Consider the following 11,793-nt stretch of genomic DNA (forward strand, 5'->3'; position numbering starts at 1 on the left):
TGGTTGGTTGGCCTGCAGCTGCTTGCTGTTTATACATATATATATATATATATATATATATATATATATATATATATATATATATATATATATATATATATATATATATGGACATCATCATCATATACGAGGTCTATTAGAAAAGTATCCGACCTTATTATTTTTTTCAAAAACCATATGGATTTGAATCACGTGTGATTACATCAGACATGCTTGAACCCTTGTGGGCATGCGAGAGTTTTTTCACACCTGTCGGTTACGTCATTCGCCTGTGGGGAGTCTTTGAGTGAGGAGTGGCCCACCCTCTCGTCGTTTTTTCATTGTTTAGGAATGGCTCAGAGACTGCTGCTTTGTTTGATCAAATTTTTTCAAAACTTCACAACTGAGTGGACACCATTTGATAAATTCAGCTGGTTTTCGGTAAAAATTTTAACAGCTGATGAGAGATTTTGGTCTGGTAGTGTTGCTTTAAGGACGGCCCATGGTGCCTGACGGCGATCTGCGCTTCGAGGCGGCAGCGTCTCGCCGTTTCAAGTTGAAAACTTCCACATTTCAGTAAGTCGTCAGAGAACAGAGAACTTTCAGAAGAAGTCGGCATGAGGAGTTTATTCGGACATTCCATTGTTAACGGACATTTTGTAATGAAAGAATGTGCGGGCAGAGTCGCATGTCGGGCTGGACCCGACTGCGGGGGGTCGCGACAGGAAAAACACCTCCGTTGGAAACCTTAACGGGCAAGATGGAACATGCCCAAGCTGTTAAACAATTTCTCAGTTACTCACTTGTTGAAAGCCATCAAAATCCGCCTGAATTTTACAAATGGTTTTCAACACGGAGGTGTTTTTCCTGTCGCGGCGCACACAGATGTGCCGAGTCGTCACGGAAATGACTCGGCGAATTTGCGCGCACGTCTTTCATTACAAAATGTTCTTAAACAGTGGAATGTCTGCATAAAGTCCTCATGCCGGCCTCTTCTGAATCTTCTCTGTTCTCTCACAATGTCCTGGGTCAACAGAGCCTTAAATTAGGATGTTTTCAGGTCGAAACAGGCCGATGACGGCGCCTGGAAGCGCTGCACGATGTCCCGCTGTGTGGGAAGTCCTTACAGCGACAGAAACACCCCATAATCTCTCATCAGCCGTTAAACTTTTTACCGAAAACAAGCTTAATTTCTCGAATAGTGTCCACTCAGATATCCCTCACAGGTCCAGAAAAAATGTTGATAAAGCAACGCGTGCCGTCTCGAGCAGCGTGTGAAACAAAGGAATTCAGCCGAGAGGGCGGGACCACATCTCACTCAAGGCCTGCCCACAGGGAAATGATGTCACCGACACGCGTGAAAAAACTCACGCATGCGCACGAGGGTTCAAGCATGATTGGTGTAATTGCACGTCATTCAAATCCATATAGTTAAAAAAATAAAAGGGTCGGTTTATTATCTAATAGACCTCGTATATGGACATCATGCTACTGTGGGTATACGAGGTCTGCTAGAAAACTATCTGACCTTTTTATTTTTGCAAAAACTATATGGATTTGAATCATGTGCGCTTGCATCAGCCAAGCTTGAACCTTCGTGCGCATGCGTGAGTTTTTTGATGCCTGTCGGTTGCGTCATTCGCCTGTGAGCAGGCTTTGAGTGAGCAGTGGTCCAGCCCCCTCGTCGGATTTTTATTGTGAGGAAAATGTCTGAACGATTTGGAGCTTTGTTGCATCAAATTTTTCCAGAAACTGTGAGAGCCAGCCAGGTGGACACCATTCAGAAGATTCAGACGGCTTTCAGGGACAATTCTATGGGGATCACACAGATTAAGGAGTGTTACAACCGGTTTAAAGATGGCGCCATTGTGCGCCATCTGGCAGAAGAGGTGGACATACCACTTTTTCGGCACATTCCACTGTTATGGGAGTTTTTGTCATGAAAAGACATACGGAGGAATTCGTGCGTCGGGACGGAGCCGCTAATGGCGTGGGACAAAAAGCAACGCCGTGATGAAGCCTCACAGGACATGTTGTGGCATGTCCCGCTCGTCCACAATTTCTCGGATAGTCACACGACTGAAAAGCCACCGAAAGCCGTCTGACTCCCATAACAGTGGAATGTGCTGAAAAAGTGGTATGTCCACCTCTTCTGCCATTTCTGTAGTAGTCAGATGACGTCCTGGATCAACACAGCGTTCAGTTTGGAAATGATCTGGTAGTTTCAGCCTGTCGATCGCTGCTCGGAGCGCCGCGCGCCCTTTGCCATTGTGCGCCGTCTTTAAACCGGTTGTAACACTCCTTAATCTGTGTGATCCCCATAGAATCGTCCCTGAAAGCCGTCTGAATCTTCCGAATAGTGTCCACCTGGAGGTCTCTCACAGTTTCTGGAAAAATTTGATGCAGCAAAGCTCCAAATCATTCAGACATTTTCCTCACAATAAAAATCCGACGAGGAGGGTGGACCACTGCTCACTCAAAGCCTGCTCACAGGTGAATGATGCAACCGACAGGCGTCAAAAAACTCACGCATGCGCACGAAGGTTCAAGCTTGGCTGATGCAAGCGCACATGATTCAAATCCATATAGTTTTTGCAAAAAATAAAATGGTCGGATAGTTTTCTAACAGACCTCGTATATATATATATATATATATATATATATATATATATATATATATATATTGGGTCACAATAAATAGTCGCAGGCAGGTGAATGCACAATGGAAGTTCAAGTGTGAGGATGGTGACGTGAAATGACTTTGCCCTTTAACCCTCTTTATGTAGAGCAGTCACAGACTAATGTTGGCTGTTATCAGCCATAAAACTCTTCTCTTCTTTGAGGCTGTGAGGACAGCAGCATCACTGTGAGTAGCTGGAACCCAGACGTGAAGCCTACATGCTACATCTGCAGCAAGCATCAAGCAATGCAGGCATCCAGTCACTGTCTACGGTTCCACTACAACAGCACTTTCATCATTCTGTCTGAAGCATGGGTGTATTAAATGACTATTGCATCTTCAAAGCCACATGTGGAAGCAGTCAAGCTCACACGGGGACCGCAAACCCACACAGATTTTATTGCAATAAATGCAGCCACATCAGATGAATAACAACTGCGCTTGAGCCAAGTGTGGACACACCAAAATGCGATCCAATCAGACGTCATGCCAGCAATCGCATTAAAAGGACACATAAAACTGCAGCCACCCCCCAGCATGCCTCAGTGCACTATAAAGCTCAAAGAGGCTTAACAGGAATCAGCACATGGATGCAATATGGACAACAAATACACAAAGATTGTTGGACAGAATTTGTAATTTCTGGTTTTGACATGTTTTCCCTTTTGGGCTTAAAGTGCTTCTGCACATTGATCTCTGTGACGGTGACGACTGCTGTGGCCCCCAGCTCAGGCTGTGTGCTGCAGGACCACATTGTGCTATAGTTTGGTTAACACGGAGGTCCACTGTTTGGGCCAGCCAAACCAAACAGGACTTCTCTTCTGCTCTCTGTGAGAGAAAAGTGGAACGAGAGGAATTAATGTGCCTGTGTGCGGTGGGAGAACTGGCGGTCGGTTCTGGAAATGCTCCGGTTTTAACACCTTGTGAGACATGGTTCAGGGGCTCAGCAGTGACAGATGCTTGCAAGTGTTCTTTAAGGAAGTGGTCATCAAAATCACTTCACACTTCAGATGAAAATTAAAGATCTGCCTTTACGGAATAAAACAGGAGATCAAATGGTATTGCATCTTTTTACTGCCAGAATATTTTGACCATTAATGTGAAAAATGTCTTCAGTCACCTGCTGCAAAAATCCTGCTTGGAAATTTTTCTTGCAAATACAAAACAGATGCTTTGCATAAAAAAGGAGCATGAAGCTTTTAATAGAAAACATGAAACAACAACAAAAGGGGTAAAAACACCCATGTAACCACTGCACAGTAATTAAGTAAAACATCATAGACACGAACCTATGTTCCACAGTCAATGTGAAGGTTGTGCAAAGCACAATTTCAATTTCAATTTATATCATTTATATAGCGCCAAATCACAACAAAGTTGCCTCATGGCGCTTCATACAAGTAAGGTCTAACCTTACCAACCCTCAGAGCAAGCACACAGGAGACAGTAGTAAGGAAAAAACTCCCTCTGAGGAAGAAACCTGAAGCAGACCAGACTCAAAGGGGTGACCCTCTGCTTGGGCCATGCTACTGACACGAATTACAAGACAACTCACAAAATGAATCACAAAGCACATCAGTTTATCACTGGAGACAAGGAGTCTCACACACTCAACTAGGTATTTACCAGTCAGATTAGCCCTGTGCTTGGATTTAATTATCACCCCAGCAATGGGGATGATGTTTTTATTGGCATTTGTCTCTCTGCCTGTTTGTTAGATATTTCCAATGGACATGAATGATTTCAGTGAAATTTGAAAGCAGTTGATTAGAGTTGACCTTTGATATAAGGTTTGATCTTTGATCTCTGATTCCTTTCATCTAGATCCTGTCTTTGATTTTTAATACTTGATCCCACTTCTTTTTTGTTCTGTAATCAGGATTGCTAATTAGCATTTGTGACAATACCATATCATAAAGATATGTGGAGCAAAAATAGGCTTTGACCGATAAAACAAATGACAAAAACAAGTAAAAGTTGTCACTGTTCTTGGTTTAAAACCTCCAAAAGCTGCAGTCCTTTGCTCTTGCTTTAACTATAATGTCATGCTAAAAGTCAGTCAATTCAATTTATACATCATTTAAATGACTTCTAGGAGTTGGACCTCAGGAGTGTACAGAGCATCTGGAAATTATTCGCAGCATTTCACTTTTCCCACATTTGTTATGTTACAGCCTTATTCCAAAATTGAGGAAATCCATTTTTTCCTCTCAAAATTCTACTCACAATACCCCATAATGACAACATGAAAAAGTTTTTTTTTAATTCTTGCTAATTTATAAGCAAAAAAACAAACAAAAAAAAACAACAAAAACTAAGAAAGCACGTGTACATAAGTATTCACAGCCTTTGCTCAATACTTTGTTGATGCACCTTTGGCAGCAATTACAGTCTCAAGCCTTCTTGAATATGATGCCACAAGCTTGGTGCACCTATCTTTGGGAAGTTTTGTCCATTCCTTTTTGCAGCACCTCTCAAGCTCCATCAGGTTAGATGGGGAGCATCGGTGCACAGCCATTTTCAGATCTCTCCAGAGATGTTCAATCAGATTCAGGTCTGGGCTCTGGCTGGGCCACTCAAAGACATTCACAGAGTTGTCCTGAAGCCACTCCGTTGATATCTTGGCTGTGTGCTTAGGGTCATTGTCTCGCTGAAAGATGAACCTTCACCTCAGTCTGAGGTCAAGAGCACTCTGGAGCAGGTTTTCATCCAGGATGTCTCTATACATTGCTGCATTCATCTTTCCCTCAATCCTGACTAGTCTCCCAGTTTCTGCTGCTGAAAAACATCCCCACAACATGATGCTGCCACCACCATGCTTCACTGTAGGGATAGTGCCTGGTTTCCTCCAAACATGACACTTGGCATTCCCGCCAAAGTGTTCAGTCATATGTAGGTGTGGACAAAACAATAGCTTTGTGTGCAGAGACTGAATTGTAAAGGCACTGCAATTTAAAAACTATTAGCATCCTCTTAAATCGGGGAAAAAAATTCAGGTGAGCGCACAATTTTCAGAGCTTTCTGTGCTGTTCTGTGTCCTGGTTGCTTTGTATTACTCCTTAGTGGCAGGGACTGTTGTGCTCCTGTTAGATGTTTGAGGATCCTGTAAATGGCTTACCACAAGATTCACAGGCTGCCTCTAAGACTGTTTGACTTAACAAGGAGACACAGGGCGCAGAATAATGAAAGACGAGGAGTCTCATGCCAGTGCCTTTACTGGTACAGGGACGTGTATAGTCTCCACAGACGTGTGTCTATGGAGACGATAGTTATGCTACGGGCTGTAACTCTGTGGCCCATTCACATGATTAATAAAACATTCATAGCAGCACAGGAATGTTATGGCATTTGTGAGTGTGTGCGACAAAAGGCGGCATAATGTGTGAGTGGGTCCTTGGGTCTGTGATGTTGGACCTCCTGCAGTGACCTCGTGGAGTGCACCATTTTGTTGGCAAACAAAGAACCGGCTGTTCCCTCCACCACATCAACTGCTGCAACGGTTCACCACCAAGCTAACCAAATATTTCCCTTCCTGCTCAGAATTCATCCTAATAAACAGATTTGTGCAGGATGGGGTTTAGTTCTCCAGTTGCATTTTCAAAAAAGACCAGAAAACAAAGACATGGATGCCAAAAACTAGAATGTGATGTGTTGCTGCGACAGATTTTCTCACACATGAACCCCATGTGACTTTGTGATGTTTTTGTGCAGGAACAATCATCCTACAGTGTGCTGGACTTCTGTGGGAGTATTATTTCATGTTTAATTGACAAGTGACTCTGGAGACCAGAGGTTCTGAGATCTGACTGAGCGCTGGAGTATTTTGTGTGAGCAGCTCAGACCCTTTGGCAGGATGTCCCAACGTAATTAAAGAAAATAAATGGGACACGTACGTATGAGAAAATGTTGTAGGATTGATGCTCTTTCTCACTTCTGACATACAGCTTTTGTTTTGTGTCCCCATCTGTCAATGCTGACGTTCTTCATTAGTTGAAGTATCAGTGCTGTACTGTGTACCCCAATTGTACGTCGATTCTTATTATTATTAATTTTTTTTTTTTTTTAGTACTTTAAATTATTGCAGTTTTGGATGGTTTTATGTTTTTTCATTCGTGCAAATACCAATTACTCTCCCATCCAGAATTTACCATCATAAATTGCGCTACAGTGCATAATGGGGGTGGAGAAATAAACATTTAGGGCACTGGCCAGCTGTTATTTTTTACATTTTGCCCCTGAGGAACAAAACAAAACTGAAGCGAACGTTGATCTCGATGCTTTACATGATACACGCCTGGAACTACTGCTGGAACGGTGTGTGTCTGCATCCTGCTCTGCATTCCAGGACTCGGCACTGGGACAGAGCTCTGTCGCACCTGAGTCCTGGAGAAGCTGCAAAGAGAAGTGCGTGATCCGACCCACTGTGGAGATCGGTGCACACGTCGATGGATCCACCTGCTCTGGTTGCTTCTCCAGAACAAAAGCGGGATCATCTCCATCATCCTCACTGTCAAGTTCAGACTGATGATGTGCTGTGTGCTCCATCTTGCTCCAGTTAAAAAAAACTGAAGCGCTTGCTCAACATTCATAAGACATCTCATTTTTACAAAACAAAATCAAAAAAACCCACCACCACACTAACCACACACACACTAAATACTCCACCAAAATAATATACATGCCAAACATGCCAGATATTTCTCAAATCTCTCCAATACCAAAACTCTAATCACTGTCTGTACATGTGAAATGCACGCATACTCAGCCAGCTATTTGTGATCTCACTGGGTTTTCTGTTTTCATATGTCACACCTCTGTGGATCAAACCTGTTCACATGTGAATGTCCACTGCTGCTGGAACTTTTTCCACACTTGATGGTCAAAGTCACGCTTCTGTAAACTGCCACCTGGTTTGCACAAACCTAGGTGCAGTTTGCTATGAAAGATCACAGCAGACGACACAAAATTTTATTACATCGTGTCAGCCTTGAGGCAACGAGGCTGACTGCACTCCTGCAAAGCCCCCCCTGCTGTGAACAAATACACAGTGATCAAGGATCACCTCCTCAAAACCTTTGAACTGTCAGACACTGAAAGGGCCAGCAGGCTTTTCTCTCTGCACAGGCTGGAGGACAGCAAGCCCTTCAGAGTTCATTGACAGAATGCTGCAGCTCCCGAGAGGATTCCGGCTGGACTTTTTGTGCAGCAAGTCTCTTCTCAAGGGCGTGCAGCGCTGGCCAGCACCACGATCATGGACTGCCATGCACTGGCGGAGGAGGCCGACAAATTCTTCCTGGCCAGCCAGGCATGATAGCAGCTGCACTCACCCCACCACACACAGCGGCAGAAGCCCCACACCACACACCAGCACTGCCCATGGAGAAACTCCATCCCTGCTCCACAGCAGCGCTCAGAAACCGGCTTCTGTACTATATGAAAACTTTCAGATGGTCGAACGAAGTCAAACTAAACGCTATTGTTACAAAAACTAAGCAAACGATAAGAAACCGCCAAGAACAGCAGCAAAACAAAATACAGACGAATTGAGGTTTTTGGCGGCATTCGTTCAAATTTTTCGACTGTTTAAAAATCCTGACGAAGCGCCAGCTGCAGGAACAAAGCTCCACAAAGGTTAAATAATGCCAATGAAAGTCCAGATTTCTTGTTTCATTTGGGCTTCATTGTCCTTTGTTAGTGCCGTGTGACCAGGCCTTTAATGATAAATATCCATTCCATTTGTTATGAAGATTAGAATCTCTGTCCACATCTGATTTTAGAAGATTAATCCACAAGTACACTTGACCTTGTAGAAGATTTTACAGCCACAGATACACAAAAATACTCATTTGTCTTTTGGTTTTAAAATAATCAAATGTGTAGTGTTTTCCATAGGTGTGACTATAGAATGCCAGATGTGACTGTAGTTTGTGTTTACTTTGCCATTCATGATGTTCATTATAGGCTGACTTGCCTGCTGCTGCTTCCTGAACATGGCCCACAGGCCCGTGACCTTCACCTCCACAGACTGCCCCTAAACCCACTGGGCTTCAGCCAGGATGGAGGAATTCAGACTGGAGAGGTCTGTTGGCTAAATCCTTTAATTTTTCAGATTTCACAATGAAGCCTGAGAAGTTGACTGAGTCAAAGAAAGATGGAAGTATTGGCCAGATCACACTACTGAGAAATTTGTGGTTTTATTTTATGAATGAGAATTGCAGTGCATTTCATAATATTGACAGAAAATTGGGAAAAAAAAAAACATCTGGGAATGGATGTTTTTACAGTCTGTGGTTGTGTTTTTTAATCACATTTCATCTGTTTAATGAGTTTGAGCCCCCAGCGGACTTTGCGAGACTACAGAGAACGGGATTGTGATGTCAATAATGCAATGCATTGTGGCAATTTTGTTTACACAGGTTACACATTAGCGTTAGTACTACCGGAGGTAAACGTCGCTATCATGCCTGGGTATTTTACTAAAATCTGATATGGCCAGAATCATTCAGTGCAATATCCTGCTGACGTACACAAGACTTTTTTTTCTGGGCTGACTTTCACTAGTAGTCTCACAGTTTGTGTTATTCTTGAGATCTGGATCATTTAAAGTCGATATGTGTTGGGAATATGAGGTCAGGCCTTTTCATAGCTTGATGGATTTCTCAGAATGACTTTTTTTTTTGCTCTGATTGGCTTCTATGTATTAGTTATAAGTATGTTTGCTTTTGATTCAGTTACTTTCAGATTAATTTATCTCTATCCTGTTAGCTTTTTCTGTTAGCCTTTTGTTTAGCATTATCTTAATTTCATGGACGGTAGTGTGATGCAATATTTTGCATCATTGCACCACAGCAATAAGGTTGTGGGTTTGCTTGCACCAAAGTTTCTTTGGGGAGTTTGCATATGGATTTCCTCCAGGCACTCTGACTTCCTCCCTCCATCAAAACATGCACATTAGGTTGATTTCCCAAAAGGGGTTTGTGGCAGGATTGGCACTCCAGTCAGTGTAAATACATTCACCCAGTTCAAAACCACACGAGGGTGGAGACTGGTGCGGTCTTAAACTGTTGTCCCCACAACACTTCTTCTTTTTATTATATATATATGAAAATCTTTATTAAAGTATGACTGGAGCTCCACATGTATCTCTGAATGTCAACAAAGAGAAGTCTATCAGGTCCATGCAAAAGAAACAGCTTCACCTATGAATGGTGTTGTAGCTCTTTGGTCCTGTTCAAGAAAAAAATGTTAATTTGTTTATATGGTTTGTAAAAGTGGAAATTCTAACTGTAAGTAACAACAGTATGCAGTCTTTATGCAGGCAATTCAGCTATGAAGATGAGTTCAGTTTCCCTTCAATTCAGTTTGGTAAGATTCAGTTAATTTACACAGCACCTAATCACAACAAAATCATCCCAAGGTGCTACACACGAGCAAGGTTTAAACTTTACTATAAACAAGCATGTCGGTGACAGTGGTAAGGAAAAAGCCTGAAGCAGAGGAGACTCAGTGGGGTGCCATCTGCTTTGGCTATACTATCAAATAAAATAAAACAAAACAAAACACAAAAACAACAAATTTATCAGAACATGTTGTAATAGAAACTAAGCAGTCATATACAGTCAGCCCAATCTCATGCTATTAGATCATAATACGTCACAAAATGGAGTCAATTTTCATGATGGGATTGTCTGCCCATAATGCTAACCATAACTGTAACTCACAGTGGTTACACAACCCACACCGCCATTCGTGATCTATTATTTTGTGATAAATGTTAAATCTAATACATTTCATGATGGTATCAGGAATTAATAGATTAAATAATTTTTCGTGATGGCATCATGAACCGGCGTGAGACTGCATTGATATAGTCCAGTATTCACAATGATACAAAATAGTTGGTTAAAACTGCAACCAGGAGAAGCAGACCAGAGTCCCAACTGCACCAACTGCCAACTGCACCAGTGCCAGATCAGTCACCAAAACTAGGACACACCCCAGTTCCAACCCTAATTAAATCACCTTTCTTGATGGCATCATGAACCATCGTAAGACTGCACTGATATAGTCCAGTATTTGCAATGATATAAAATAGGTGGTCAAAAACTGCAATCAGGAGGACCAGACTAGAGTCCCAACTGCACCAATTGTCAACTGTACCAATGCCATATCAGTCAGCAAAACTAGGACACACCCCAGTTCCAACCCTAATTAAATCACCTTTCTTGATGGCATCATGAACCATTGTAAGACTGCATTGATATAGTCCAGTATTTGATATCGTCCAGTATTTGCAATGATACAAAATAGTTGGTCAAAAATTGGAGCCAGGAGGAACAGACCAGAGTCCTAGCTGCACCAACTGGCAACTGCACCAATACTAGATCAGTCACCAAAACTAGGACACTTCCCAGTTCCAACCCCAACTTAAAAATTGCTCCAAACCCTCTACAAAAATGTCTCACATTCCACAAGCAGATTCTGGCATTCAAAAGCTCCAATAAAGACCGTACACATCCCACACCTTGGGCTACATGGTCCTCCCGTTCCACCAAGAAGAAGACGATTTTGATGAAGGCAAAAAGTTGGGGAAAATGGTCACAGAGAGGTCTGAGGTAATGTCATTTAACATTGCGGTTAATTGGGTTAAATGTTTTGCTTTTTTTTTGTGGGCTAAATGGGTGGGGTGGGGGGGGGCTGTTTCAAAATACACATTGTGAAAGACTTTGTGGCTTTTAGTCTAATTAGTGGTTCTTCAAGATTCATTACATTATATGCCAAAATGGATGGTGTAGAAACTACGGAGCAAATACCAAAATGAATTAAATAGTTTTCTGTTATTTACAACATTTCAACCTTACCCCCCCTTTTTTTTTTTTTTACTCTTTTCATGGCATTCCTTCTTACTATTTCCATTCACTCAAGTGTATCTTTATAACTCTTGGATTGTTTTCATATATCACATATTTTACACATTTCTCCAGAATGTCCCAAAATCTGTTTTACAATGTGTGTGTGTGTGTGTGTGTGTGTGTGTGTGTGTGTGTGTGTGTGTGTGTGTGTGTGTGCGCGCATCTACAGAGTCATAAATCTCAGTGATAAACAGCCTTTGGATGAAGCTGAAGGTTTGGTTT

This window comes from Thalassophryne amazonica, chromosome 13 (assembly GCF_902500255.1).
Source record: "Thalassophryne amazonica chromosome 13, fThaAma1.1, whole genome shotgun sequence".
In the NCBI taxonomy this organism is placed as follows: domain Eukaryota; kingdom Metazoa; phylum Chordata; class Actinopteri; order Batrachoidiformes; family Batrachoididae; genus Thalassophryne; species Thalassophryne amazonica.